This window comes from Vulpes vulpes, chromosome 5 (assembly GCF_048418805.1).
Source record: "Vulpes vulpes isolate BD-2025 chromosome 5, VulVul3, whole genome shotgun sequence".
Taxonomy (NCBI): Eukaryota; Metazoa; Chordata; class Mammalia; order Carnivora; family Canidae; genus Vulpes; species Vulpes vulpes.
The window spans coordinates 134659782-134684332 of record NC_132784.1 but is presented as its reverse complement, the minus strand read 5'-3'; the positions used below and the strand labels follow the sequence as shown (position 1 = coordinate 134684332).

The following is a 24551-nucleotide window of genomic DNA, read 5'->3' as shown; positions in this document are numbered from 1 at the left end:
AGTACCAGCATCTCCTGCGTTAACAAGCTCAGGATCTCAAAGAAGCCGTGTTATGCATGTGACGTTGGGCGGCTTGGATTTCTCGGTAATGCCGTTAAAATAAAACTTACCTACTCTTCTGCAAACACTATAAAAAGTTGAAGATTTTTGGGTTCGGGTAAAACTGGAATATGAGAGGGAGGATATTTATGGCGGGTGTGGTTATACTCAAGTATTTTATTGGACTCCGCTTTCTCCACTTTGAACTTGACACTTCTGTGCACAGCGCAGTCTCCCCGGCCTTCCTCTGTGTTTGGGTCGGGTCATTTAATGTAACATCCCAGGGGCTTGGTTTTTCTTACATAAAATAAGGGGCGGGGGTTTGGAACATCTGAAGTTCTTGTGGTCTGCACCCCAGGTCAGTGGCCATGTGGTATGCGGTACGTTCCTGGAAGCCACGGGGAGGTGTACTCCTTCCTGCCGTAGGACAGTCCATGGAACCTGTTTTGGGGGAGACGTTTCCTGGTGAGGAAGGAGTGTGCAAAGATCGGTGACACGGAAAAACAAGTCTATTTTATTTTATTTTTTTTACAAGATTTTATTTATTTATGATAGATACAGAGAGAGGCAGAGACACAGGCAGAGGGAGAGGCAGGCTCCATGCTGGGAGCCCGATGTGGGACTCAATCCCGGGACTCCAGGACCGGGCCCTGGGCCAAAGGCAGGTGCTAAACCGCTGAGCCACCCGGGGATTCCTGAAGTCTATTTTATAGCTGATCAGGGACACCTGGATGGCTCAGCAGTTGAGCATCTGTTGTTGGCTCAGGGCGTGTTCCCAGGGTCCTGGGATCGAGTCCTGCATCGGGCCCCCTGCAGGGAGCCTGCTTCTCCTCCCTCTGCCTGTGTCTCTGCCTCTTTCTTTGTGTCTCTCATGAATGAATAAATAAATAAATCTTTTTAAATATTTTTAAAATATTTTTTTAATTTATTTAATCATGAGAGTCACAGAGAGAGAGAGAGAGAGATTTGGGGCTGCCCAAATCTTTAAAAAAATAAAAAAAAATAGTTGATCGAAGTTGCATGAAAGCAAGCGGTAAATTTTGCCATTAACCAAATGAAGAGTTGCGTATATGTAGTATATTAAACAATGTCACTTAAGAATCAGACTGGGCAAGTGTGGAGTTAGTAGGCTAAAAAATATGTGTGTGGGATGTCCGGGTGGCTCAGTGGTTGAGCACCTGCCTTGGGCCCAGGGCGTGACCCCGGGGTCCCGAGATCGAGTCCCGCATCAGGCTCTCTGCATGGAGCCTGCTTCTCCCTCTGCCTGTGTCTCTGCCTCTCTCTGTATGTCTCTCATGAATAAATAAATTAATTTAAAAAATATGTATCTGGAGGGCTCTAGCAAAAAAATAAAATAAAATGAAACGAGAGAGAGAGAGAGAGAGAATGAAGTTTTGGTGATGGGAAGGCTGAAATACATCCGGAGGAATCGGAACTCGACCCTTCTCCTTCCGTTGGGCTTGGTGATGTGTCGGGAGGTTTTCGGCTTGTGTGTGGATGTGGGAGTCCCATGAGCACGAGCAGGAAATATGAGCAAAGGAGTAACTGTCCCCTGTGAAAATCTGGGGGACGAGTCTCCCAGATGGGGAGCCATACCCGGTGCCGTCAGTGGCCTCCTCCATGGTGACGTTGTGCGGTGCCGCGCTCCCCCGTCCGCTTAGCTGGGGAGCAGTGTGGGGTTTCTCGGGGAGTGGGGCACAGAGCGATCCGGTGCCCCTGCCCTTCCTCCACAGACCCCCAGCTTCCCTGGGTGCTGCCATCCCACCTTACTGAGGCGCCTTTGTTACAACTGATGAACCCATATTGATACAAGATGATTAGCTCAAGTCCAGGTCTACATTAGGGTTCGCTCTCGGCGCTGTGTGTGCCGTGGCTCTTGGCAGGTGCATAGTGGTGTATGTGCACCGTGGCGGGATCATGCAGGATAGTTTTGCTGCCCTAAAACCCCCTGTGCTCCATCTGACCCTCTCTTTCTTCCCCAAGCCTGCTGGTAACCACTTAACCTTCCGCTACATGAGTTTCCTCCTAAACGTGCTGCTACTGTATGCTTACTGTCTCTGGACATTGTGAAACGCCTTCACCTAACGGACGTGTTCCGTGAACCTTCATTAGGTATTTGCGCAAATGCATGAACAATCAAGAGTTTTGTAAGACTTCTTATCCTTGACATCATCATTGTGAGAAAACAGAGTTCTCACAGGGATGTGCTGAGGGGACACCGGAGGTGCTCTTGACCCAGATAGCTAGCTGGTCCTGGGTGAAAGTTGAGCGGACAAACAGAAAGCCGGCTCTCAGGCCCAGGCCCTGCTGGGCCTCGGGGGACAGCGAGGGCCTTGGGAGCACGTGTCTCGTTATCTGGTGGCAGCCTCGTGGGATCACAGCTAATTAATCTGTGTCAGCTACCTGAGGAAAACGCACAGGTGAAAGAGAAACACTTGCAGAGAATCCCTCTACCCCCTGCCCCCCCAAAGAACAGCTTAATTTTTTTTTTAATTTTTAAAAGATTTTAATTTATTATTTTTATTTTTTTTAAATTTTATTTATTTATTCATGAGAGACACACAGGGAGAGAGAGAGAGAGAGAGGCACAGACACAGGCAGAGGGATAAGCAGGCTCCATGCAGGGAGCTCAATGCAGGACTCGATCCCTGGACCCCAGGATCACGCCCTGGGCTGAAGGCAGGCACTAAACTGCTGAGCCACCCAGGGATCCCCTAAGATTTTATTTTTAATTTTATTTTTAAGTAATCTCTACCCGTAACGTGACACTCAGATTTACAACCCTGGGAGTCACACTCTGTGCCGACTGAGCCGGCCAGGTACTCCCAAAAGAACAACTTAATTCTGATTTATTGCTGTCGCTTTAAGTTTTTTTTTACTTTTCAAGTGCACGGGTTTATGAACTTTTACTCATGGAATTCTCATTTATAGTCCTATGATTTTATTTCATTAACATGTTGTAGTTTAGTCTATCATCCTTTTATTGGGCCAGTGTGTGTGGTTGTATATTTTTGTTTTCAAGAAACAGAAATCAGTAGTTTTACATGCAGTTATTTCTCTGTTTTGGGAGAAATATTTCTCCGTTTTGGGTTATTTCCATGTAGTTCAAGAAGTGAGGTTAAGGCGATCTCATGTAAATTTTTGAATTTCACAACGTGATCCTGATTTTCGAAGTCCCGCATTTTGTGAGGGAAGTGTACTGAGCACAGAAAAGCTTTCAGAATTGAATGGAAACATTTATCTTTGTGGGTTTTTTAAAATATTTTTTTAAAGATCTTATTTATTTATTCATGAGAGCTACAGAGAGAGAGAGAGAGAGAAGTAGAGACACAGGCGGAGGGAGAAGCAGGCTCCATGCAGGGAGCCCGACGTGGGACTCGATCCCGGGACTCCAGGATCATGCCCTGGGCCGAAGGCAGGCGCTCAACCGCTGAGCCACCCAGGCATCCCCAACATTTATCTTTGTATATGGGATAGCTGACTATTTCCAGAACCTGAGATCTAAGAAGTCTCTCTGCATAAATATGGCCACAATGGGTTTCTTGATATTTAACCTCCATTTCAGGAAAACATTTCATAACTTTTCACCTTGTGCTTTGGGAGCCATCAATGATTATGGGCGGGAGACTGGCTGTGTAATAGACAACCATGGTTTAGATGATTATTTGGGGTTGATCCTGTGATAATAATGCAGTTCTTCCCTCTGAAAAGTGGGTGAGTAGGGTTTGGGGACCCCAGGTGCTGCATGGCCTGGAGAAAGAGCCCGGCTTCGGAGCCCAAGAGACCTGGGCTGAATCCCAATCCCACCCACTATCAACTACGTAACTGTATGATCCTTAAATCTTACCTGCGTGTTTTGGTTAGCATGGTGTGGGAGCTCGGTGTCTTATTTTTATTTTCAGTTGTTACATGGACGTGGTCAAATCTATATTTTACCTTCCACCATATAGCGGTCTTTTAAAGCAAGCTCAGAGGAGGTCACCTGTTCGTTGGGAATGATTCCTTGTACCGTTTAAGCAAGGTGGTGTAAACCACGGGCCAGGCACCCCTGCAGGCTCCTCACGACTGTACTTCCATCAGCAGCATTTGTGCTGAAAAGCAATCTGTTCCACCGTGAATCATTTAAAATGAATCCAGTGGATTTTTGTTCATTATATTTATTAGCGGGCCGCTCAGGAATGGACGTTAGGTCTCTGGTGTGGATGGGGAGTCTGCCTTTTATGTAAGATGTGTTGCAATTCAGCTTTCAGGTCCCAGGCCTGGGAAGGCCATGGGGCCTTCATAAGCGGGCCCACCCACAGTAAGGAAAGCAATTGTCCAAATGTGGATAGCGTTTCCTCCCACTGCTCTCAGCTGTTTCCAATTAGCCCCAATATCCATAACCCCGGGTTGTGTCTTTATCAGTTCAATTCTCCCATGGCGATGCAAATTTTAAACCACAGAGGGAAAGGAGACAACAATGAATATGCTTTTATAACATAGCTCTCCCTTTTATTGTAGCTCTTGCACTGCACAAATTTCTCTTCTCTGATTAAACGAGTGCTTCATAGGCCAGACTTGGTGTTTGTGAGGCAAGCTTTTCCCTGCCATGAATGAGGGTCTCAGAGGATGTCAGAGATATAAATCACCATATAAATATAAACATATCTCTGTGTGAAACTTCATTTTCCATATGCAAATTTCTGGAACCAAGACAAGTGGAACTTAGCCAACAGACTGAAAAATGTAGACCAGCTATGATCTAATCTCCCTCACCTACTAGGCAATTTATTATAACTTGATTGGCATAATTTATATGGCATTCAAGAAATGAGTATTTAAGTATTGCAGACACCGAAATCACTAATGAGTATGATTTTTGGAGATGAGTGGCTTAGACGAACTGTTCCTCAAAAGGTCAAGTGTTTCGTGGTCACTTTTCATTGTAGGCTGGAATGGGGGAACAGGGATCTAATTGCCCAGGGTGATGGAACTTTAATCTCTAACTTAGAGGAATCTAGACCCTGGAGGAGGAATTAAAAGACCCCAGTGAAGCAGGAGAGGGATTCAGTGCTGGGGGGATAAGTGAAAATTAGTAAATCCAGCCTTTAGGAATGAGAGAGCCCCAAGGCTGGAAGCTAGAGGTGGAATGAGGGAGAAGTTGAGGAAAGACTGTTCTAGAATTACATCTGAGTCCCAGCATCAGTAGCTCCTAAGACTTGGTAGAGAAGGAAACTTTATTTGTGAGTTCTGATTAGTCCTCAAAGACACCACAGAGGATTGAGGCACATTAATTACCTCTTGCATTCATGTTTCACTGGGTATAAGCAGGAGTTTTGGCTTTGGATGTGTATGCATCAAAATTGGAATAATACGTTGGACATGAAAAGGTTGAACAGTCGAGAAACGAAGGATTCCACACCCCATGTATCCCTTTCTTAACCCTGTAGTTAAGATCATAGCCCTATCACATCAGTGGATAGATCGTCCAGAGAATCAATAAGGAAACATTGGCCTTGAGTGGCACAGCATTAGACCAGATGGACTTAACAGATATTTAGGGAACATCCCATCTGAAATCAACAAAAACACACTCTTCTCAGGTACTGGTGGGACGTGTTTGAAGATAGATCACATGTTAGACCATAAAGCAAGTCTCAATACATTTAAGAGGATTGAAATCATACCCAACTTTTTTTTTCTGATCACAATGATATAAAACCGGAAACCAATTACATAAAGAAACTTGGAAAAATTATAAATAGGTGGCTATTAAATGGCATGCTGCTGAACAACTAATGGGTCAAGGAAGACATCAAAAGAGAAGTAAAAAAAAAAATACCTTGAGATAAACGAGGATGGAAATGTGACATGCCAAATTTTACCATGTGCAACAAAAGCAGTCCAGAGAGGGAAGTTTATAGCAATTATAGGCCTACCTCAAGAATTGACAAGAGTCTCAAACAATTGAACCTTGCACCTCAGGGAACTAGGAGAAGAAGAATAAACAAAGCTCAAAGTTAGATGGAAGGAAGGAAATAACAAGGGGCAGAAATAAATAGAGACCAGAAAGGTGATGGAAGAGGTCAATGAAGCCAAGAGGTGGCTCTTTGAAAAGATAGACTAAATTGACAAACCTTAAGCTGGACTCCTGGGGGCAGTTGGGGAGGGGGGGTGGTGCGTGGAAAAGAGGACTCAAAATCCAAAATGAAAGAGGAGATGTTACAGCTGACAAAGGGTAAAGGATCATGAGAACCACTATGAACAATTATACACCAACAGATTAAACAATCTAGAAGAGATGGATAAGTTCCTGGAAACATACAGCCTCAATTCCTACCAAGAGTGAATTATGATGAAAGAAAAAATCTGAACAGACTGATTACTAGTAAGGAGATTTACACGATGATCAAAAGCCTCCCAGCAAGCAACAGACCATTTCACTGGCAAATGTACCAGATATTGAAAGAAAGAATACCAATCCTTCTCAAACTCTTTTTAAAAAACAGAAGATGGAATTCCTCCAAACTTATTTTATGGGGCCAGCCTTACCTTGATACCAAAACCAGACAAGGATGCCAAGAGAAAAGAAACTTAAAGGCTAATGTTTCTGATGAACATACATGCACAAATCCTCAACAAAATGTTGGCAAACCAAATTCAACAATATATTAAAAGGATCAAATAAATCTAGTGGGATTTGGTCCAGGGATACAGGGATGGTTCAACATCCATAAATCAGCCAGTGTGACACACCACATTAACAAAATGAAAAATAAAAATCATACGATCATGTCAGTAGATGCAGACAAATTTGACAAAATTTCGACACCCATTCATGATATAACTCCCAACAAAGCACTTATAAAGGGAAAGTACCTCATCATAATAAATGCCATATATGACAAGCCCACATACTTAATAATGAACAACTGAGAACTTTTCCTCTAAGGACAAGAACAAGGTGATGATGCCAACTCACTTTTATTCAACATAGTATTGGGAGTCCTAGCTGGAGCAGTTAGGCAAGAACAAGAAATAAAAGGCATCCAGATTAAAAAGGAAGATATAAAGCTGTCACTACGGATGACATGATAGAAAATGGTTAAGACTCCATCAAAAAAAAAAAAACTTGGAACTAATAAAAAATTCAGTAAAGTTGCAGGAAAAAAATCAATACACAAAAATCTGTTGTGTTTCTATACCTAATAATGAACTATCAGAGAATTTAAGAAAATTCAATTTACAGTTGCATCAAAAAGAATAATAAGATACCTAGGAATAAATTTACCCAGGGAGGTGAGAGACTTGTGTATTGAAAATTATAAGACAGTAATGAAAAAAAAATTGAAGAAGAGATACAAATAAAAGGAAAGGTATTTTGTGCTCATGGGTTGAAAAATTAATATTGTTTAAATATCCATGCTACCCAAAGCAGTCTACAGATTAAATGCGTTTCCTATCAAAATTCCGATGGCAGTTTTCACAGAAATATAACACAGAATCCTAAAGTTTGTATGGAATCATAAAAAACTCCAAGTAGTGAAAGCAATTTTGATAACAAAGCTGGAGGTATCACGTTCCCTGGTTTTAAACTATATGACAAAGCTATAGTAATTAAAATATGGTAATGGTGTTAAAAAAAAAAAAAAAAAACAGACACATGAGTCAGTGGAGCAGAATAGAGAGCCCAGAAATAAACTCACACATATGTGGTCAATTAATTTATATCAAAGAAGCCAAGAATATGTAGTGAGGGAAGGACAGACTTCAATAAACGGAAATGTGAACAGCCACATGCCAAAGAATGAAACTGGAACTTTATCTTAGAACATACACAAGAATTAATTCAAAAGGGAGTAAAGACTTGAATGTAAGATCTGAAACCATAAAACTAGAAGAAAACATGGGCGGTTAGCTCCTAGACATTGGTCTCAGTGATGATCTTTTGAATCTGACACCAAAAGCAAAAACAACAAAAGCAAAAACAAAAGTGAGACTACATCAAACTTAAAAGCTTCTATACAGCAAAAGAAACCACCCATGAGGTAAAAAGGCAGTTACTGAATGGGAGAAAATATTTGCAAATCATATCTCTAATAAAGGGCTAATATCCAAGATCCACACAGGACTTGTACAGCTCAGTAGCAAAACAAACAAACCCCAGAGCAATCCAATTAAAATATGGGCAGAAGATCTGAATAGACTTTTTTCCAAAGAAGACATCCAGGTGGCCAAGAGGTACATGCGGAAATGCTTTGCAGTACTAACCGTTAGGGGAATGCAAATCGAAACCAGAATGAGATGTCTCCTCACACCCTTTACAATGGCTGTCATCAAAAAGACAAATAAAAATGTTGGCAAAAAGTGGAGAAAAGGGAACCCTTGGGCATTATTGGTGAGAATGTGAATTGGTGCAGCCACTATGGAAAACTGTATGGAGGTTCCTCAAAAAATTAAAAAACAAAAAACAAAAAACTACCACATGCTCCAGCAGTTCCACTTCTGGGAATTATATGAAGAAGATGAGTACATTAACTTAAAAAAAATTACGTACTGCCATAGTCATTGCCACGTTATTTACAGTAGCCAAGATCTAGGAACAGCCCAGTGTCCAACCATGGATGAATGGATAAAGAAAAAAAAAAGAGAAAAAAAGAATGGATAAAGAAGTTTGGGTATATAGATATACACACAATGTAGATACACAGATACACACATATACACACGCAATGGAATATTATTCAGCCATAAAAAAACATGCCCTTTGCAACACCATGGATGGATCTCAAGGGCATTATGATAAGTGAAATAAGTCGGAGAAAGGGAAATACTATAGGATCTCTCTTATATGTGGAATCAAATATATATATATTAGATAATGTGCATAGATATAGATTTAAAGTTGCAGGATACAAAGTTATAGGCACATATATGGTATATTGGATAATATGCATAGATTAGGTTAGATTCAATAATATATGTTAGATTCCACATACACATAATATATATAAAAGATATAACTTATACATGTATAGAATATGTCATATAAATGAAAAAGCTCAAGATACAAAATAACAGATTAATAGTTGCCAGAGGCTTGGGTGAGGGGGAGGCAAGTGGGAGAAATGGATGAACTCTTTCTGCTTTTGTTTTTAGTTTCAATAAATTGGATTGAAGAAAAGAAAGAAACCAATGGATCATAGCCCTGGAAATAATTCACAAATAATTAACTGTCGATCATCTATATCTTACTGCTTGAACGAACTTGTGTTTTCTCTTCCTTTCATCCCTGCTCATTTGCATGGAAAAGTGGACGTGGATTTCTAAATATAAATCTGTGGTGCTTCTTTCCATTATTTTCGTGCCATTGGGATTATATTTGGCATGCAGGCAAACAGCCATGTATTACTGTGCATTGTTACGGGACGAACATTGAACTGAGTCAATGGAGTAAATGTAAAGATCTAATTGGCATTATTTAATGATTCATGAGTCGGGGCTGCATCCCATCTAACAGATAGATAGGAGCCCTGAGGAGCGGTTTGAAATGGGGTCCGCCGAGCAAGGGAGGACTGTTTGAGGCAAGGTCACCTTCCTTTAGTGGGAAGGGCAGGGGATCTTAACAGGCAGATTACCTAACCAGTGCTGATCAGAAAATTCCAGACTGATTGGCTGAAACCGCAGTGAGGTCAGGTATTACACATCTGCTGGGGCTTAGCACGAGCAACTCCATTTTCAGTCTGCTGCTTTTCAGGACGTTCACGTTACGCTTTTACACCGAGGTGGTGGTGGTTGGGTGGTTGGGTGGCTGTTTCCGATGCCCAGTTCCCTTCTTTCTCTCATTTCTCTGCAAGTGTCAGAAACTTCGGCATCTTTGCAGACCTACGTCAAACAATGCTGTGCTCGCTGCTTGAAAAAGTGCTCTTCGTACAAAGTTTATGGAACCCTTGCTGTTCCTATGAGGTGCGTCATCCCACGCAGTGGATGCTTGTCTCGTGGCAGCCACTGTGCTTTGCACCCATTATTGCCTTATTTTAGCACATAAAAGTTGCCTGCGCAAGAGACGCCGTGGTTCCTTTTTATGGGGGATCAGAGAGGTGAACGGATTGCTCTAAGCTCACAGAGCTAGCACGTGAGTCCAGGGTTATCTGCTGCCAAAGTCTGTGTACCCCTCTCCACCACATTGTTTCTCCATTCTCATCATCTAGGGTCAAATGGAAAGAACAGGTGGGGTCAAGTTTCAAACAATAAGAGAAATTAAGAAATCTGTGCCCGGAAGCAAGAACGCCTGCCCTCATTAAAGCTGGCTGCATTCACCTCCTCTCATTCCCATCCTGTTCTGCCTTTTTGGCAGATTTTTCTCTCCCCCGTGTTTCCTCCTTGATCTTGTGTGAAACCTCTTCCCTGGTGAAGTCATTAGGTCCAAGCTTTTATTTTACTTTGGTCCATAATTTAGATGGAACCACATGTGCTGATGTGATTATGGAAATCTCTGGACAGCGATAGAATTGTGGAGGGGTGGAGTGTACGTATTTGAGATTAAAAGACCAGGTGTGGGGGAGGAAATATAATGAAGAAAAAGTAGATTTGTAAAGAATGAATGCCAAACCTATGCTTATGGCAAAAGCTCTCTTCCCATGAGATCGCCTCAAAGTATCTTACCATTGGCACACACAGAGGTTGTTATGCTCAGTCTTCTGAGCTGGGACCATCTTGAAATCAACTGAAGGACACAGAGCATCAGCCAGGCTTGCAAAAAGAACGTCATGAGCTCCGAAGCAGGTACTGATTTCAGTCTTGGATCTGTGTAGTGAGAGGAGCAAAGCAAGGAGATGGAGTGATGGAGGGGAGGATATGCTGTTCATAACAGAGAGGGAACAGTGAGGCAGAGCAGTGCACCTCAACTGGAGGCAGGTCTTGTCCTGGATTGTAAATGCCAACTGTTCTCTTCCTTAAACTAAACAATAAAGCCAAGTCAGTACAGCAGCTCTTGGGATTATTTGCTTGTGCTACACATTTTTCTTGTTTTCCTTGGCTTTCCACCTCCATAAGCTGGCCTCAGGGATTTAAAAATCTTAATATGAAAAACTGATTGCCACTGTTTTTCATTGCTAATGGGTAATTCCTTTCAATATTCTTATTTCAGCAGTGCCTCATGATGTGTGGTGAACAAGAGGCAGGAAAGGTTGTATTACATATTTCAGGTTTATTTGCCTGAACTTAATAGGAGATTTATTATTTTTTAAAATATGCTGTAGACCCGTAAATACAGAAAATAAACTGAAAGTTGCCAAAGGTAGTTGCCAAAGGGGTGGGGGGTGGGGATGGGCAAATGGGGGAAGGGGAGTGGGAGGTATGGGCTTCCAGTGGTGGAGTGAATAAGTCACAGAGATGAAAGGCACAGCATAGGGAATACAGTCAGTGACATCGTCATGGCATTTTATGGTGATGGATGGTGCTCACTTGTGGTGAGCATAGCATGAACCATGGACTTGTCAAGTCACTATGTTGTACAGTTGAAACTAATGTAACATTGTCAACTATAGTTTAATAATAATAATAATAATAATAATAATAATAAAATGTGTCTTTCATGGACCAAAGAAACTTCTAAGCCCAGGTGAACATCCATTTTTGATGTATGACAGGATATAGTTCTTTAAACTATGCCCTTGATATTTAGATTTTAATTTAAAAATGCATGCAACATTATATATAAACCTATAGATATAGACTGAATGTTTAATAACAGGCTATCTGTATTATTCACAGGCCGTGTTTGACTGTCAAATAGAAGTAGTTTTAATTTATAATAATAATGTCATGTTCTTCCCATCAGAAAGGCAATTATGCAAGCTTTGCCATCACACATGGAAAATAATTTAATGGAGTGCTCATTGCAGTTTAATGAGTCCAGAATCTGATTTTTTTTTTAAGATTTTATTTATTTATTCATGAGAGACACAGAGAGAGAGGCAGAGACACAGGCAGAGGGAGACGTAGGCTCCATGCAGGGAGCCTGATGCAGGACTCGATCCCAGGATCCCAGGCTCACGACCTGAGCCAGATGCAGACACTCAACCACCAAGCCACCTAGGCATCCCCATTATGGGATATGGTGTGTGTGTGTATATACACACACACACACATACATGTATACACACACATATACATGTATATATATATATGTAATATATATGTATATATAATATATATATATATATATATATATATTTTTTTTTTTTTTACTGAGCAGCCTGTATTGCTTTGTTAAGGAGGATATGTTAGGATCCAGATGTCCAGAAAGGGCCCTTCTGCTTTTTTGAAGTTTGCCTTTTTTTACAAGTACAGCAAATCTTAGAAGTGATTCCACTGGTGTTTATACACATTTTTTTTTCTATCGGATCCTTCAAATTCTTATTCAGTGCCATTTACTTTTATTTTAGGTGTAATTCAAGTCTAATTAGAAACCAGAAACACTTGTAAGTCCACAGCAGATTTTAAAAAGCTTAACAGACCTTTTTAAGGAAGACGTAGTGAAGCAATTGCATATAGCAAGGTAGGGCCATTCAACAACACAAGGATAGGTTTTCTCATTGCATTTTCGAACTTCTTATGTCAAATTCTGAAACAGAGGAAAAGGCAGGGAATAAAGGACACGATGAAAGGTAGACACATCCTGGTAGGCTAAGGCATTTGTGTAATGGCAGACATCCCACACATAGTGGTCCCCAAAGACCTGTGTGTCTGCACTGCCCGGTCAACGTAACCCATCTGTACTTCCATGGAAAAGTTCAGCTACCCTCCTTAGCACAAAGCAAACATGGTAATGTTGGAAGGCATATAGCAAATATTTTGGAGATACTTATCCAGAAGCATTAAGTAAGCATTCTCAAAGCTTACAAAAGCCAACCCGAGTTATCTAGAAGGCGACTCTTTCGATGATGTTGGCTTGACCCTAAACAAATGGGAAGAGCAGACGAGGGAGGATTTCCCCCTCTACTTTCTCAGAGATGTAATTCTGGAATTCCTTAGTCTTTCTGGAGATTCTTGCTGCATTCTGGGGCTTTCATGTATAAACACTTAGATGTTCTAACTAAGTAACTCCCTAGAGAGGAGAGGAGTGGACAAGGAGTAACCTTTCTGGTGACTCATGGGGTGGGTGGAAATTCCCTGTTGCAAGAGAGCTCTGCTGGGTGAGTCTAAAGAGTTAATGCACTTTCAAAAGCCTCTAATTTACTATTCCCGAAGAGTGATTGACTCACTGGAAGTATCTGGGTGACTATTAACACGTTTGTAGCCTGAAGAAGATCGGTTCTATTTTAAGATGAAAAGTACAAAGCTAGAGCTGGGAAGTCATTAAAAACGGACAACCAGTTCACCATTTTTGAGAGTATTCATTAAAAGGTTCCTGTTACAAAAGGAACAAGAAGTAGCTTGGGATCAGGGCACCGTGAGTCATGATGTAAACATGTTAACCCCGGCTGGGGAGAGGTCTGTGAATAAGGCCGGAGGTAAGGTGAAGAAGCATCACTGCACGGTGTTGGAAGAAGCAGGGGGCAAGGACCATATTTCCTGTCTTCTCTTCACTAATGAATTTTTTATGTACTTGGGGAGCTGAAAGGCACTGGGGGACAACGGAGTAAATGAAATAACCTTTCTACCCTCCACCAATACGAAACTACCTCTGCTACTGCGTACCTCTCACTGCTGCCTCCTTTCAAACTCTGGAGAGGGGGTCCTCAAATGTGTCCCTACTCCGGATTATGAAAAAATAACTATTCCAAATAGTTTCACCTTGTTTCTAGCATCATCATCTCTTGACTGCAACTGCATGCTTAAAAGTGCAGTGTGACACCTGTATACGGTGCTAAAAATGTCTCCAGCAGCATTTGGAGCAGTCATCCTATGTGTTCCTTTCGATCTTCCATTTTTTGCAAACCAATGTTTCGCCTCGAAAGGCACTTTTACCTTTTAGCAGGTGGTGGTCTCCTCTTCTGAAATAGAAAGTCACATTTGCAAACCACTATAATCTAGAACTGCTTTTGGAGAATTTTAGCCCGTGTTTAAAAAAAAAAAAAATCACAGAATTGATACCTGAAGAATTAATACCAAGGTCACAGTATTGTAGCATTTGATAGAAAATGAGTCATTGCCATGATTAAGAGTATTTTCAGACTTCACTGTGCCTTTTTTTTTTTTTTTTTTTAATACAAGGAAATGTTTTGTGTGAAATGTGCCCTGGCGAGTTGGTGGAGGTAGGACTGGGTGCTCAGGTCATAATCTCAAATGCACACCAGCCAAGGAATGCCATCAGCCCGCACCAGACCAATTGCAGTTCTAAGTAAATAAAATATAAAACCAAGATATCTAGATGCAGTTGAGTTCAGAACTCACCATAATAAATTATCTTGTACTTCGCGGAGGCATCTGTTTTCACCGTCAAGTTTGGTTTGCTGAGTTACAGAAAAGAGCAATTCAAAAACTTTGATTCTTGGGGACGCCTGGGTGGCTGGGTGGTTGAGCATCTGCCTTCGAATCAGGTCATGATTCCGGGGTCCTGGGATCGAGTTCTGCACCAGGTTCCCTGCATGGAGCCTGCTTCTCCCTCTGCCTGTGTCTCTGCCTCTCTCTCTGTGTCTCTCATGAATAAATAAATAAAAGCTTAAAAAAAAAAACTTTGATTCTTGGATTGGTATTAGAAAAATAAGATAACCTTCTCCTCCCTGTGGGGTCAGGAGCCAAGTTCAAGCTGAGTGCCTCCCAGCACTCAGTGTTGTGAGTTTATAAAGGAGAGTGCACCTCCCAGGGCAAGCCTCACTGCACCTGAAGGTCATGTCCTCTGGCTGCCCCTGAGGTTGGCTGCACCGTCCTCTTCTCTGAAATATGCTGCAGCATAAACTAATGTGTGTAATTCTTTTAAAAAAAAAATATTTTAAGGAATCTCTACACCCAACCTGGGGCCTGAATTCAACCTGAGATCAAGAGTCCCATGTTCCACCGACTGAGCCAGCCAGGCACCCCAATGTGTGTCATTTAGAGCTTAAAAAATAATGCAGCAGGAAAAAAAAATACATGATCTCACATTCACAGGGACATCCCCAAACCTGAAAATAAGTAATATACTCACGTCGCGTTGCCATTCTGGAACTCGAGCTTGAGGTTGGGAATTCCAGGAGGCAGGGTGGTGAGACAAAAGTGCTTGCAATCCAGCAGACTGGTAATGATGCCTCAGCTCCAGCACCCCGTAGCTGACAAGGTGATCTCAGGCCTGGGCTAAGGATCTCTCTCTGGCAGCCCTGCTGCTGGGATTCCTGGAGCGCAGGGTGCGTGGCACCTGCTACAGTGTCTGGCCCACGGAGGCTGCATCAGAATGAGTAGGGCTCTGCAATTTCGGAGTCAATGATGAAGATCAGGGGAAAAGAAACAGAAACAAAAAAACAAAAAAACCTAAAAACGGGAAAAAGGCTGTTGTGACCTATAATGCCTTCAAGATTAGTTAGAAACACAATGTGAGGGGAGAAATGGAACCCTTGAGAAAGTTTTTTAAAAGTATTGCATTTATTAGTGGAAGTCGTTGGTGTGGAAAGCGTACAGTAAAGCAAATATGTGCCTGAACAAATGGTCAAAATCCTGAGAAAAGCCCCTGAAACATTAATTGCGGGTATATGGTGTTCAGAAGCCACAGTGGGGATGCTCCGTTGCCTCGTTCATCAAAAGAACAGTCATTGCTTGGGTTCGGCTTTTCGATCTGCGCAATGGAACAGTCACGATCTTGCATAGACAGAATTCTTCAGTTGACACCGTCCTCCTGTTTCATGGAGTCCTCAGGGAGTCCAGGCTTGATATTGAAATTTTTTTTTCTAAAAGTAGAAAAGGAGACAAAGTCAGGATCCAAAAAAAAAAAAAAAAAGAATCTTGCAGGCGACCTCATTCTATTCCTTCCTGTCTGCAGTCTCGGGGTCCCTTGGGTCAGGGTCTCTCTGACGCTGGTCATTTCTGGGAGAAGCTGTGTCAGCTCAGGCAGCGGCCTTCTTCGGAGCCTCAAGCCAGGCCAAGGCCGGGGGTACTGGCGTCCGCAGGTGCAGGGAACAGCATGGGCTCTTAGCTGGAATTGCACTGAGCTCTGTGCTTCACCGTCCTCCCTGGGGCAGGTGCTTGCAGAAGCCACGGTGCTCGGCAGGGCCAGCGAGCGGGTCAGTACCTCTGACAAGGCCTGAGACAGGGAGATGGCCCGGGAAGCGACACCCTCTCCCCACCTGAGAACTTGGATAAAGCCTTAGAGTGCAGAGGGAGGAACCCAGGAAAGGCCTCCGCCGTACAGAACCAGAAATGCTTAAATATTAGCTCCGGGAGTAGGGATGGGCTGGAGAGCCTGGGGAAGGTAGTTGGCCTCGTAGTTATGGTGGAGAGGGTGCCCGGGTGGCTCCGTCGCTGAGGTGTCTGCCTTGGGCTCAGGTCAAGATCTCAGGGTCCTGGGATCAAGTCCCGCATGGGACCCCCTGCTTCTCCATCTGCCCCTCCCCCTGCTCCTGCTCTCTCTCTCTCTCTCTCTCTCTCTCTCTCTCAGTCTCTCTCTCACTATGACAAACGAATAGAATCTTGAAAAAAAAAATAGAGCGGGGAGGTCCGGCTTTGTTATCGAACTTTTGGGACCCTTTGGGAACAGTATTTACTTCCTTATTGCTCCTATTTGTTCAAAGAAAGTTCAAAGGAGACTCACGTCTTCTCGTAAAGCAGCTTGAGACGTTCCGCTCCAGGTTGATCACAGCGGAGGATGAAGCTTTATTTTGTATTGCGAATTTATTTATTTATTTGTTTGTTTAAGGATTTTATTTATTTATTCATGAGAGACTCACACAGAGAGGCAGAGACACAGGCAGAGGGAGAAGCAGGCTCCATGCAGGGAGCCCGACGTGGGACTCGATCCTGGGATTCTAGAATCATGCCCTGGGCTAAAGGCAGGTGCTTAACCAAGGAGCCACCCAGCCATCCCTGTATTGCAGTTTTAAAAATGAGATTCTCATTTCAGGAAAGACACACACACACACACAACCTTGTGAAGGCTCTACAGTTCATTTTTCTTCTAAAATTCAGACAATTAAGGAAGTTGATTCTTCTGAAATTGTTGTGCTTATCAAGAAAAACATTTTACACAGGTGTCCTTGAGCCCCATGTGCTCCGCCGCAAAACAGAGTCATTTGTGACTACCCAGCAGTGGATGATTTTTATTTTCAGCCCTGCTGGGGTTTCTGCTGCTGTCCAATAAGTATTTGTTGAATGAATACTAAATAGCCTCAGTAAAAGGGGCGGCAGGTGTTCGGCAGGGTGTGCGTGCCGTGCCTGGAAGACCCCCCGGCTCCAGCTCACCCTGACTTGCCCCCACGGGGCCCCCTGTCACGCACGTCAGACCTGAGGCTTGCTCAGCCCGGGGGGCACAGAACTCATAGGGTATTTTACCTGCTAAGACTGAACTACCCCCACTCAACCTTGCCCTCCCTCCAAGGGTTGGAGACCCTCTGGGTCCTATACCGTGATGGGCAGAGACCCACGGCTTTCCTTCCAGACTGTTCCACCACCTGAGACATCATCGCCAGTGGGAATTAGAATAATAGAGCAGGGACAGCAGAGCTGGGTGGATGCCGTGAACCCAGGGAGGTGCCTGCATAGATTTCCCTCATTTCCAAGGAAGAAAATCCTTCTAGGGCACCCCAAGAAGTTTCCTACCAGAAACCTCCACCAACCCCAGAGGTTTGATTCTCTCTCTCTCTCTCTCTCTCACACACACACAATCGTACTTAACTCTAAGGTTCTTCTTTCAGAAAAGTTTCCAGTAATATATCTTGTACCAAACTGAGATGTATACCCTGAGGTTTCTTTAGATCAAGACACAGCGATGCAGGTTATGTTGATTTTCAAACATCACGCTTGAAAACGCACGACCATACTTACGCTTAGACAAACAGGTTTCAAACCTGTTTCATTTATTTACAGTTTTTTTTTTTTAAGATTTTTTCATGTAATCTCTAACCCAGTATCGGGCTTGACCTTACAACCCCAACATCAAGAGTCTCATGCTTTACTGACTGAGCCAGCCTGATGCCCCTCGAATTGTTTAAAAAGGAGAATAACGCGACGTGGCTGCTCCCACTGTGCTCTGAAGGTTGTAGCTCTTCTCCGTGGTCCCAGGCTGCATGCAGGGACAGCGAAGAGGGGGGGGTTTGTCTTTTTTGGATAACGAAGCTGTGCCCCCCCACACCTTGCAGTGCGTGACGCAGGCCTTCATTTCTGGTTAGACGGGCGTGGATCTTGAGGACCAAAGTCACGCTGTCCTGAGTCGGCTGATATCACGGATTTATTCTCCTCTTTTAGGCGATTCGTGAGACTTGCTAACTTTCTTGCCCCCGCAGAAGCCCCACTGCCTGAAATAGAGCCGGATGATCCATTTTTTCCCTTAGAGCATTGCCATCACTAGAAAGGGAAGAGAAGCCAAGTGGGGAGCGGCCTACCTAATCTCCAGGTCTGCAGCGAGTTCCGGGAGTCCGCGCCTCTGTACACACCGACCTGCGTGCACACGGCAGAGGAAGCTGGTGGGGTTGGGCGCGGACTCTGCAGGCTCAGCGGCCTCCTTGTGCAGACGAGAGAAGCCAGGCAGCTGTGGAAGGTTCCCTGGGCCTCAGCGGACCCCGGGGTTCTCGCTAGTGCTTGGTCGCAAGCAGACGCGTGCCAGGATCCCTGGAGCCAGGGCTTACGTGTTTTCTTCTCGTGCTGCTTCTCTCCGTACACAGAATATCTGATCCGAGGCCCCGTTTCTCATGTTCTTGCCCCATATCCTGTCTTGCAGACAGGAAAGGGGGGGGGGGGGAGAAAAAGAAATGAACAGAGCCGACGGGCCTTCTTGCCAGAGGAGTGGGACCTAATCCCGGCTTTCCAAAGTGTTGCTTTGTCCCATGGCAACGTGGCTATACACGACGTTCCAGCCTCTGAGCAGGTGAGCTCTGGGCCAGATTCCTCCGGGGGAGGGAGGCCAGGGTGGGCCGCCGAGGTGACGGCTGGCTCGTTGCCCCGTCCCCGGGCTCGTTAGCAGGGAGCAGGGCCTTGGAGCCTTGGCCGCGCTTTCCAAAGGCAGGGAGAGGCGGGGAGCGAAGGGGAGGCTGCGACCCCCACTCCACCAAGAGTATGTGACGGGGCAGACTCGCAGAAGGTGCAAGTGTGTGCGCGTGTCTCCAACATTGACTTTGTACGGGTTCGTGCGAGGCTTTGGGGGGCCGGGGGGCAGCAGGAGAGACGCGATCATCTGAAGATGCGCTTCAGCTTGCCTTCTGTGGCTCGTGATTCTGGTTCACCCGTTCTTTTTTTTAAACTCAGAATCTTCTAGCAATAAGTGAAAAGTTCCCTTAGACTTTTTTTTTTCTTAAAAGAACATTGAAAACAGACAACCTGAGTGTGTTAAAATACACTCAGGCCCAGGTTATCCTGTCCCTCAGGGCCTCTCCTGTGTAACTTGGCCAAGTCGTGGTTCTTGATCTGCTTCCTTCAAGATGGTCATCTCTCTGCAAGTGTGAATGTTCTTCCCTTCGACGAAGGTTGTCTTCCCCGTGTGCATGTGCGTGTGCGTGAGTGACTGAGTGTGCAGCATCCGGAAGCACCGGCTAGCTCACGAGGCCTCTCACTAGATCTGTTTCAGTTTTCATGCTAATCCGTTTAGAACCTTTTATTTCTCATCGGTGCAGAATCATGTGATTCTCTACAAATTATATATGAAGGAGAAAGAATAAAACAAAATCGACTCTACGGAAATACGCTCAGCACGTTTAGATCACGTATACCAAGACGTCCCAGAATGTAGCTTTATCTCTTTAAAGACAACACGGCTTTCTGGGGCAAGTCAAGGCAAAATATTTCAGTAACTTAGCAACATAAACAGAATAGAGGTGATTTTGCAGGACATTTTTCTCTTGGATTGGATCATAAAGTACCACAAAGGAAACCGTGAAGGGAGCCCTGAAACACATCAGTGCAGTTCCCGGGGGGTATCCTGCAGAAATACGTGCACGCTCCCCAAAAGCCCCCGACCAGGACTTGGAATGCAGTGACCTGCAGGAAAGTGAAACGTGCATATTTTATACGTTTCAAGTGCAAATGTAATTTTTTAAAAAGATTTTTTTATTAAAAAAAAGATTTTTTATTTATTCTTGAAAGATGGAGAGAGAGAGAGGCAGAGGGAGAAGCAGGCTCCATGCAGGGAGCTCGATTCAGGACTCGATCCCAGGACTCCGGGATCATGCCCTGGGTCAAAGGCAGGCGCTCAACCGCTGAGCCACCCAGGGATTCCCTGCAAATTTAATTTTGAATTAAATTACGTGACACTACTCTAATTTGAGACTCTCTTCTTCAAGGCACTTTGCTCAGATTTTGACACACACACAGCTTACTGAAAGTGGATTGATTTTAGTGCTTTATTTGTGGGGCTTTATCACAGTGGAAAAGCTCGTACCTCGGAGTCAGATGAACAAGGTACCAATCCCAGCTCTCCCACTTAGAAGCTGTTGAATTTTTGTATGTACTTTTTCTTTTTTTTTCTTTTTTCAAGATTTTATTATTTATTTGATAGAGCACAAGCAGGTAGAGGGAGAAGCAGGCTTCCCCCTGAGTGGAGAGCCGATGTGGGGCTCGATCCCAGGACCCTGGGATCATGACCTGAGCCAAAGGCAGACACTTAACTGACTGAGCCACCCAGGGGCCCCTTTAGTAAGTTCTTTAAGTCACCTGTGCCCGCATTTTCTTGTGGGACCATGGACCTAATAACAGCACATCCCTCAGAGGGCTGTGGTGTGGTGAGTTTGCTAGTGGGTGAGATGTAGAGCGGTGCCTAGAACGGGGTGTGTTGGCCGCCGTCACTAATGATCCTGCTAGTGGCTTCCCCTTTTAGGGAAGTGACTTCTTGCAAAGACACCAGCTGTACACAAGGACAGTTTCATGTCATTCATTGTTTCACGAATTGGACCGGGGTCAACTGCTTAGTTGTGTTTACATAAATCCTGACAAATGCTTTTAAAATCCTGGTGTTTTGTCTCCTTTCGTGGAAGATGACAGGACACGTGAAGAGACACCAGGAGTCCTCTGACATCTCTATGTAAACCGGTTTTCTTGTGTATCTGCCAGTTTCTAAAATGTCCTACATGAAGGACTTCCACCACTCTGTTTTAGGCACATAGCTACAGTTCAGTTCACTTCACCAACTGGAAGGTTCCCTAACAGTCAGACTAAAATCTCTCATATTATTAATGTCTCTTTACTGGTTTTTTAAAAGATTTTGCTTATTTATTCATGAGAGACACAGAGAGAGAGAGAGAGAGAGAGAGAGAGGCAGAGACACAGGCAGAGGGAGAAGCAGGCTCCACGTAGGGAGCCCGACGTGGGACTCGATCCCGGGTCTCCAGGGTCTGGGCTGAAGGCGGCGCTAAACCACTGAGCCACCCGGGCTGCCCCCTCTTTTTGTTTAGATAAGAAATATTCAGGCTTTGCTGTATCTGATCACCCTGGCAGGCCGGGCTTTCAGCTAACTGCTTGGCCAGTTTTATCATCGTTTTACCTCCCTCGTGATGATGCAAACATCCAACCCCAGTCTTTCCTCTGTTATTCAACCATTAAATCATGATTTTTTTTTCCAAATACTCAATTATGTCCAGGATCCAAGGAGGGGTGATCAGTTATTGGGAACAGCATAATGTGATGGCTGAGTGCCGTCACCCACGGTGGCCACTGTTGCTCAGCCTGTTTCCTCCTCTGTGAAGTAGGAGTGAGTATAGGGCCCTCCTAGTAGGGTTTTCTGCAAGAGTAAAATCACTCCCTGAAAGACTCTAGCACGGTACGTGGACAAGGCACGTGCCGTAATGCTTCTGCAGTCACTGGGATTGATGCCGTGCCCAGGGAGTGTAGACACTCGTGATATATGGATGTTACCCCAAACTCCCTGACTCTGACTTTGAATGCAGCTCAGTCTGTGTGTGGCCCTCAGGGAAGTGAAATGTGTAATACTTTATAAAGTTCAAGTGTGAACTCAGGTTTGAATTCATAGAACATTATTGGCTCTCGGCTGCTGCTAAGAGAATTTCTATCTACGTACTCTGTCCCATTTTCCCCCGAGGAAACCAAGGAGCACGAATTACTTTCTAGAGTCATCTAAATCCCATTCCTGTTCTTTTGCCGCACTGTTAATTATAGAGAGACACCCACACCTATGTCAGGCTTGGTTTTTCCCTACCTCTTAAGATGTTATCAGCTTTGTATTAAAAATTAAAAAAAAAAAAAGCAAACGTGCTATTTACTCTGTCCTTCGTCAAGCAGTGATAACAATCATAACATTTTCTTTTAGGGCTTTGCGTACTGACAGGGGTGGATGGCCCCCACGAGGAGTAAGTTGTAGGCAAATTATAATTAAAATGGTGTTTATATCTCTTTCCCTTTAGAATGGAAATAATAATTCCTTCGACTGAGTGAAAATGGGCATGGGGCATGTGTAGGGCTCGTTCTGGTAGCGTGTTAGGCGGTGGCCGGGGGATCCTCAGATGCCCTCTTCTTCACTATTTATGGTTCCCTGGTAGTTCGCCGCATTATGTTATTCCCTCAGAGCTGTGGCTCAGTCTAAGGAAATCACTATTAACCCCAAGAGAAAACAAAGAGGCTGGGGCCCCACCCTTCTTGCGTGCTCTGACTCATGCTGAAAATGTGTCGGAATCTCTGGGTTAACAATGAGTCCTCGTCTAGATCCATGAAGAACTTGTGGAGAACCATTTGTTCACCGGGACATCCCATTTTTTACTCACCCCCCCGCCCCCCCACAGCTGATCGATTCCCTCATGACCCTTTTACTCTGGCTCTGTTTGCATTCTAGCTGTCTCCAGGTTAGAACTGAAAATATGAAGATGTCGTCAAAACCGAGCACTGGCTTACAGTTGGTTCCCTTGTTGGGTTTGTGTATATGAACTAGAAACAGAAAGTGTGAGTAGTGACGTCATGTTATTTCCCTTTTAGTGAAAGGCCACTAAAAGTTTTTTCGGAGCGGTGTTTGAGGCTAATGGATTAAAAAATAAATAAATAAAAACCTAATTCTTTTAGGGACGCCTGGGTGGCTTAGTCGGTTAAGCGTCTGCCTCTTGGTTTCATCTCAGGTCGTGATCTCATCTGTCACGAGGTCGGCCCGTGCGGGGCTCCACGATCGGCACAAAGTCTGCTTGAGATTCTTTCCTCTGCCCCTCCACCACTTGCAGGTGTGCTCTCTCTCTCTCTCTAAAAATGAATAAAACTTAAAAAAACCCTCAAAACTCTTATTTTTTTTAAGATTTTATTTATTCATGAGAGACATAGAGGGAGAAAGAGGCAGAGACAGAAGCAGGCTCCATGCCGGGAGCCCCATGTGGGACTTGATCCCGGGTCTCCAGGATCACGCCCTGGGCTGAAAGCAGCACTAAACCACTGAGCCACCGGGGCTGCCCAAATCTCTAATTATTTTAAACATCTTGTTGTCTGTTCCCCAAACACCTGATGCTTTTACCTAGTGTTACTAAAGGATATATAATATTTAGGGATGCATTTTTTAATTTTATAAACCACTACTACAAATGGACCCATTCATTGAAGTCAAAAGAAATTACAATTAGCGGATTAACCGGCAAAATCAGTATTTTTTTCTTAAGGTAGATGAAGAATAATGGCTAACTTATGATTCTAATTACTTAATAAGGACTTCTCTCCATGGAAAGGTATTGCAGCAAAACATTTTCATCCAGAATGTGAACCTTAACGGTTGTAAGGTATTTTAGAAATCCGTTTTACGCATCTTTAGTGAAGGTTCTTGTTGAAAGAGTCACATGAATGGAAAATCCGTATAGAAAAACAACTCAGGAAGATCTCGCACAACACTAGTAAAATCATTTTGTCACTGTCTTAAAACTTTTACAGAATACTTGTAAATAAATAGAAGGTTGGGGGTATGTAGGCAGCCGAAACCCTCAACTGGCTGCTAGAGCAGGGTCAAGGGGTTCCAGTCTTCGTTCCTCTAAAAGGAGGAGCAAATTGACACAAAGGCAAAGCTATAAGAAACAAATGTTTTAAGTAAATTCCACCAACCAGAGGCACCACCAATGACCATTTGGGCTTCCTTAGTCTTTGTACTGCCTCAACTTCTTCAGCACCTGGAGCCATGTACATTTGCGTCTTAGCCCTTCTTCCGGAGGTCATCTTATCAACTGAGTTATAAACACGACAGAAGCTCTTGTCTTAGGGCTTTTGTAATAGAAACATTATCTTGAATTTCAGAGTATGCTCACTGGGGAGAGGACATAGCACAACAATGACACAAACAAAAAAGAAACCCAGTGTATTTTAGAACAAATTTGTCAGTCTGATTTTCCCCCAGTTTGGTCACACTCACATCACAGCTGATGCATAACTATGTCCCTCCTGAGTCCTGGGAACACGTCCTCTTGCACCTGGTAACAACAGGTTACCTGAAGCTCAGGTTTCTC

The 24551-nt window shown here is 43.9% G+C and overlaps 1 protein-coding gene across 3 annotated transcripts in view; it reads left to right on the top strand.

The window, feature by feature from the left end:
• EGFR (epidermal growth factor receptor) overlaps nucleotides 1–24551 on the top strand; it is a 197757-nt gene that overhangs the window by 40783 nt on the left and 132423 nt on the right. Inside the window, exon 1 of one of the 3 annotated variants that reach the window (XM_026006664.2) lies at nucleotides 18700–19012. The exons of the other annotated variants lie outside the window; for them this stretch is intronic. The gene's annotated coding sequence lies outside the window, so the exon portion shown is untranslated. Of the gene's footprint in view, nucleotides 1–18699; nucleotides 19013–24551 lie in introns of those variants that run through there. 3 annotated transcript variants of the gene reach the window in all.